Source organism: Tamandua tetradactyla, chromosome 4 (genome assembly GCF_023851605.1).
Source record: "Tamandua tetradactyla isolate mTamTet1 chromosome 4, mTamTet1.pri, whole genome shotgun sequence".
NCBI lineage: Eukaryota > Metazoa > Chordata > Mammalia > Pilosa > Myrmecophagidae > Tamandua > Tamandua tetradactyla.
Window position 1 is genome coordinate 95,742,242 of NC_135330.1, and position 6,420 is coordinate 95,748,661.

The 6,420-nt window shown below is 36.2% G+C and overlaps 1 pseudogene; it reads right to left on the reverse strand.

Annotated features, from left to right (window-relative positions):
* Nucleotides 1-5,273: 5,273 nt before the first annotated feature.
* LOC143680417 (olfactory receptor 7A10-like) lies at nucleotides 5,274-6,176 on the reverse strand (annotated as a pseudogene).
* Nucleotides 6,177-6,420: the final 244 nt, after the last annotated feature.

Sequence of the window (6,420 nt, forward strand, 5' to 3'; positions counted from 1 at the left end):
CTCTGGAGGGCAGTGTGCTGTTTCCTTTGGAGGCTAAGTATAAGGTTGCCATATGATCCTGCAATCCCAATATTAGCTATACTGGTTGAAGAACTGAAAGCAGGCTCATGAATACACATTTGCACACTGGTGTTCACAGCAACAATATTCATGATTTGCAATGAGAGGAGGTGGCCTAAAGGTATATTGACTAAGAATCAGAAGTGCAAACTGCTGTGCATACATATGATGGAATGTTGAGCAGCTTCAAGGGGGAATGAAGCTGTTAGTCATACAACAAGGTGAGTGAAATTTGAGAACATAATGTTGAGTGAAATAAGCTAGCAATGAAGGACAAATATTGTATGGTGTCTGTCCTGGTTTGAAAGAATTATGTACCCTAGAAAAGCCATGTTTTAATCCTGATCCATCTCATGGAGGCAACCATTTCTTTTAATTCCTGAATAGGGAGTGAGATCTTGTTTTCTGTACAGATTAACATAATACCCTGATACATTCAATAGTATTTTGGGCAGAAAAAAAAGAGTTTGTAAACTCCCCTTGAGGGACTGGGGGAAAATGTTGAAGTGTTGAACTTCCCCATCTATGAATTCTTAATATTATCTCAATCTTAAGACATGTCCTTATGAGAGTTTTTCTGCAATGGTAATGTTAAGCTACTTGCAATTATGACTAAGAGTCACTCTCAGAGAATCTCTTTTGTTGCTCTGATGTGGCCTCTTTTGATCCAAAGTCTGCAAAAAACTCACTTTCATCTCCACCATTTGGGATATGACTCCCACAGATGTGGCTCCCTGGAAACATAGGATATGACTCCCAGGGGTGAGCCTGGCCATGTCATCATGGGATTGAAAATACCTTGTTGACCAAAATGAGGAAAAGAAATGAGGCAAAATTCAGTTTCAGTGGTCAAGAAATTTCAAACAATGTCGAGTTGTTATGTTGCAAGTTACTCTTATGCAGGCTTCAGCCAGTTATTAAATACTGCCACAGTATGTGAAGTCAACACCAAAAGTATCCCTTAAAATCCTGAAGGAAACCCTAGAGTCTAACTAAGAATCTATAAAAGTGCTTTTTATTAAGTTTATTTTTTTCAGAAGCTATAGGACTCCAAATTGTTGGTATCCCAGATAAGCTCTGAAACCCAGAGGTAACAGTTTCTCAAAACACATAAACAAGTTCTTTCCTTACCCAGTAAGGTCAACACCCTTTTCCAGCATGAAGGTAAAATGGTCACTGCCAAGATTTCCCTGAAGATTGAGAATGATCAAATGAGAGGGAAAGACTTAATTGGAAATTAGAATTTAGCAAAAGATTGTGACTACTGAATCATACAGATATGTCACAGCCTTCTCATTTTCAAGTACATTAGACTAGACAGAAGGAAATACCTGAAACTGTAGCCATCCATTAGCCTTGATATTTTATTATGATTGCATAACTATAGAGCTTTCATCAAGTGACCATTTGAGTGTAAAATCCTTGTGACTGACACTCCCTCTATCCAGGGTATGGGTAGATAAGAATTAAAATAAAGATGTGTAAAAAATAATGATAGTGGTAGATTGGGAATATAGCAGGAAATACCCTCATGTAAACTATGGGCAATCATTATAGTACTAATTTGTTAATTTTTCATCAAATGTTAAAAGTGTTAACTGCTACTAACAGAGAAGTAAAGTTACAAAAAATGTGTTATCATCCATTTCAACAAACTGTCCACAGCCGTGCAACCATTGATGGTGGGGTGGTGTATATGAATCTGCATTTTATGCATGATTTTTCTTTAAACATCAACTTCTAATGAAGTAAAAACAAATCAAATAGAGTATTGAGAGTTGACATATACATTTATGAAAATTTAAAATCTCCTGAAGTAGAACTGAAAGAAAATTAGCTGCAATAGAAACCAAAGTGGAATCCAGAAAAAGATATTAGACAATAAAACAAATTTATGTTTGTAGATTTTCCCTAATTCCTGCAGCTATTGTAAGTAGAGCATTGCTTGCCATCATATTTCATTTCCTGCAATCATATTCCTTACAGAACTTTTCTGGTTAATTCAAGTGATGCTTTTGTTCCACTACTGTTTCCATCCAAGGTAACAGAGAAAAGCAAAAACATCTCAAAACTTTAAAAGAGGAAACAGGTGAATAATCTCAGTTCACATGATTTGTCACAGAAGTACATGTTTGGATCCAATACTTTTGAGGAAGGTGATAGGAAATGGAAGGGAAAATGAGAATGTTGACACTGGTGGGAGACCACTAGGAGATGTCCAAGACTCTCTCATCCAGCATTAGAACACTGTCATATGCTTCTCTTTGAAACTCAGCTCTTGTCAAGGGTGGAAGGATTCATTCCTCCTATGTATCACATGCATGACCTTTGACAGTGGATACATTTTTGTGGTGCATTCTTAGTGGTGAGGGCTCTGTTACTGCTTTCTACAGTATATGAATTTAAATCGTGTTCTCTGTTTTTGACAGTGTTTATTCTGACTTCTCCTACACTTGACAATTAATCTTCCAACAGAAAGCATGCATCTCTTTTGAATGCCTTAGATTTTGCATGGAAGAGTCCCAGTAAATAACTATTGGATGTATCCAACTGAATACTGTTGAACAAGGCATATATAACATATGATCTTCTATGTAACATAACATGGAAAAATTTGAAGACAAAAATCAAATCCCTATTTCTGCTGGAAAAATAATAGTATTTTCCTCTGTAAAAGGTGTTTATATTTCAATATGATCCCTGAAAATTTCTTTTGCTGACATTTAAATTTTAATGACTCTTCAAATTTTCCCTTCAAACAAAACCCAACACTGCACTTCTTTCCCCAATAACACACAATTTGATTATTTTTTTCTTGTATCCATGTATAGATTCTTCAAGAATAAAATTTAATTTTCTGTGAGAACAAATCTATCACCTCAGTTCAGATTGAATCATAATTGTTATTACTTAATTTAGTGGTTCTGGACATGAATAAACTTGTACTAACAATCCCAGGAAAATTGTTCATCTGAGAAAAAATTGGAGTTGCTGGAATGGTAATAGAAGTAAAGTTTGAAGAGTTGGTGTATACTGCAGATTAGTAACCATTTCCATTATTCACTCAGGATATGCTCTACAAAATATTTTTCTTGAGAACCTGTCTACAAGCTGGGTGTATTAGGAAAAAAACAGAAAGTCTTTGGAAATTTTGAAAGAAATAAAATCTCCCTTTCTCCTGAAGTACACTCAAGTGTAAATCTGGCATTCAACATGGTGTGCATATGATATGGTGTAACATGGATGAGGTAGACTGTCCCTTAACAGGCATTTCTCCCTCCCTCCAGTTTTGGATCCTGTGTTGGAGAGGATGGTGAACTAGCAGGTGTATATGTAATCAATACTTATGGGAAGAACTTCTTACTACCTGAATTGTAGAAAATGTTGCATATGCTGATTTACCACTTTCAGTGGAGTCTTCGTGATTAAAGTATGTTCCTGATGAGAGCAGAAGTATCACATTTCCTGGCTGGACTGTTTCCTAGTGCTTCTTTCCCTTTCCTTTTTTTTCTACTTGAAAAACATACCTCTACCTTTTTAAAAATATTGAGAATATATGCTTGCTGAATTTCTTCAAAATTTTTAGAGGTTTTTTTTAAAGAGAATTCTGCTTAAGGAAAAGGAGTAATGCAAGTAAATTATTAGACATAGGAACTGATTGCAAATGCATGGATCTTCCTGCATAAGATTCTGGGACTTGATACATGAACTTGTTGGAAGTGAAGACCACAATGATGCTGTATACTTTGGATAAATGTATACAACTAGTGTATGTTTAGCATTGGCAAGCATGATTCACAATATATTCTTTGTAGTCATGTCTAAAGAAAGTGCTTTATCAAACTCTTTTGGAAATTGTCTGGTTTATGTATAAAATATTTTGTTGAGATTCTATCTCAATGAATGTGGAGCAAGGTGGGTCTTTTATTTGCACTGGAGAGACATGAAGAAACGACAAGCTGGGAACTTTAATCCTCAGATTATGGCACAATCAAAACCAAGAAATTTATAGTGCTCCATGAAGCAAATATCTTTTCTCTGACAAATTAGAGTTCTGATATGGGTATGAATAAAATAGAGTCTGATCCTTGGGTTAATTCATTGCAAATAAATGAATTCACAGCTCCACCAAAGGTATAAAGTGAATAAAATAAATGACAACATCTTTTTTCTCAAACTGGACATTACTTCAGAGCAATCTCTCATCTCAAAATGTCAGCCTAATTTGCCAATGGCTCTGATGAAAGAAATCATTAGTGGTATTCTATCTCACAAAGGACACAGGACATCTACAAAAACCCATGATATTATTACTTAATATCTTGCATTAATAGTTTAAGAAGATATAGTTGGCAATGAAAAATGACCCAAATTGCTTTTCAGGATTGGTAAAAGAGGATGATGATTTTAGGAAGTACCCAGGGAAATTCACTGAAAAATGTCCCTGTCTATAAAAACAATTTTTAAAGAGCAAAATTGTATCCCTGAAAGAAATCCAGTGATTTGTAAGACCATCAATGATTGAAGAATCATGGGCTGTAATGTCTCTTATATCCTCACCTAACTTTTATGGAACTCTACAGCAGAAAGTCAAGAATTGACATGGATGTGGTTTATTGAAATGTCATCATAAGGTGACTCAAGTCCAGGATGTGCCCTATTTCAAGAGCTGATTAACCCAACCCTGGAATCAGGTACAGAGCATTTGAAGTGACAAATGGTTTTGGCCAAAAAGTATATAACAGAAGAGCAGTTACTTTCATCTTTCACAGAGGCAATACACCTTTGCCCCTCCAGTGATTACAATAATTTTATGTCTCTAATGACCTGTATTGACATTTACCACTGAATATTCAGGCAGAAGAGTCTGGCTCAATACTTAATTGTGGGAATACATTCCTAGATGTCAAATGATTTAAAGAAAATAAGAAGTATACAAGTTTTTTTTTTCACTTAGGCAGTCATTGTGAATCAAAATGGGTCTCAGACATGGCAGGTGAGAACTCAGCCACTGAGCCACCATGGCCCACACAATATACAAGGGTTTTTGATGGATGAAATGTAGATAAAGTTCAAATAATAATGCAAATAGCATATTACCTTTATATACTGATAAGTGTAATTTGAATTATATTTGCCAGTATTTAACATCTGTAAACGAAGAGTAAAATTTCTGAACTTGAGGCAAAGCGTCCTTCTAAGGAGAGACTTTCTCAGCTGGAAATAGTTTTTAAGGCATGCTTTATGCCTTTGTTTCTAAGACTATAAATAAAGGGGTTCAGCATGGGAGTGACCACTGTGTCCATGATGGAAACTATTGCACTTGCCCTTGTGTTTTGCATAGCAGCAGAAATAAGATACACTCCAAGGGCTGTTCCATACAACAAGGACACAATTAAAAGATGAGACCCCAGGTAGAAAATGATTTATACTTGCCTCCACATGATGAAATTCTCAAAATAGAGCATCCAATCTTACAGTAAGACAAAAAGATGCCAGTGAGTGGAATAACAGCCAGAATTCCAGTTGCAAAATACATCACTAGGTCATTGAGGAAGGTGTCAGAACATGCAAGTTGAATTATTTGTGTAAGATTACAAAAAAAGTGGTGAATTTCCAACCTTATACAAAAGGTCAATTGCAAAACTATTAGGCGATGTAAAAGAGAGGCCAGAGCACTCAGTATCCATGATGCCAGCAGCAGGAGACCACAGAACTGGGGTTCATGATGACCATGTAGTGCAGTGGGTGACAGATGGTCACAATGCAGTCATAGGCCATCATGGTTAAGAGGAAGTCATCTATTCCTCCAAAAACCATACAAAAATCCAACTGGGTGAGGCAGTTTCCATAACTTATAGTTTTGGTCTCGGTCTGGATGTTCACCAGCATCTTTGGGACAGTGGTGGTAGTGAAACAGATGTCTGCAAAAGACATGTTAGCAAGGAATAAGTACATGGGTGTGGAAGGTAGACATCAGAGATGGTGACCAGGATGATGAGAAGGTCTCCAATGAGAGTGGCCAGGTACATCATCAGGAGCAGAGCAAATAAGAGGGGTGCACTTCTGTGTCTTCTGAGTGTCTCAAGAGGATAAATTCTGAAACCGTGTTTCATTCTCTAATTCCATGAAACACATGAAAATGCTGGAACAGAGACCAGAGCAAGGCGGTTTTTAGGTACAAGCAGATCTCAGTAAATTAACATAAATTGCATGGTTTGTATTGCAAACATATTGACTTAATTATTTCTTTTTAATTATATAGAGATTTAATACCCTTTATCTGAAAATGTCAGAGTAAACAAACACTCCTGCTTCTCCTTGATGCTATTGCTAAAAGCCAATCTTGTCCATCCTTTT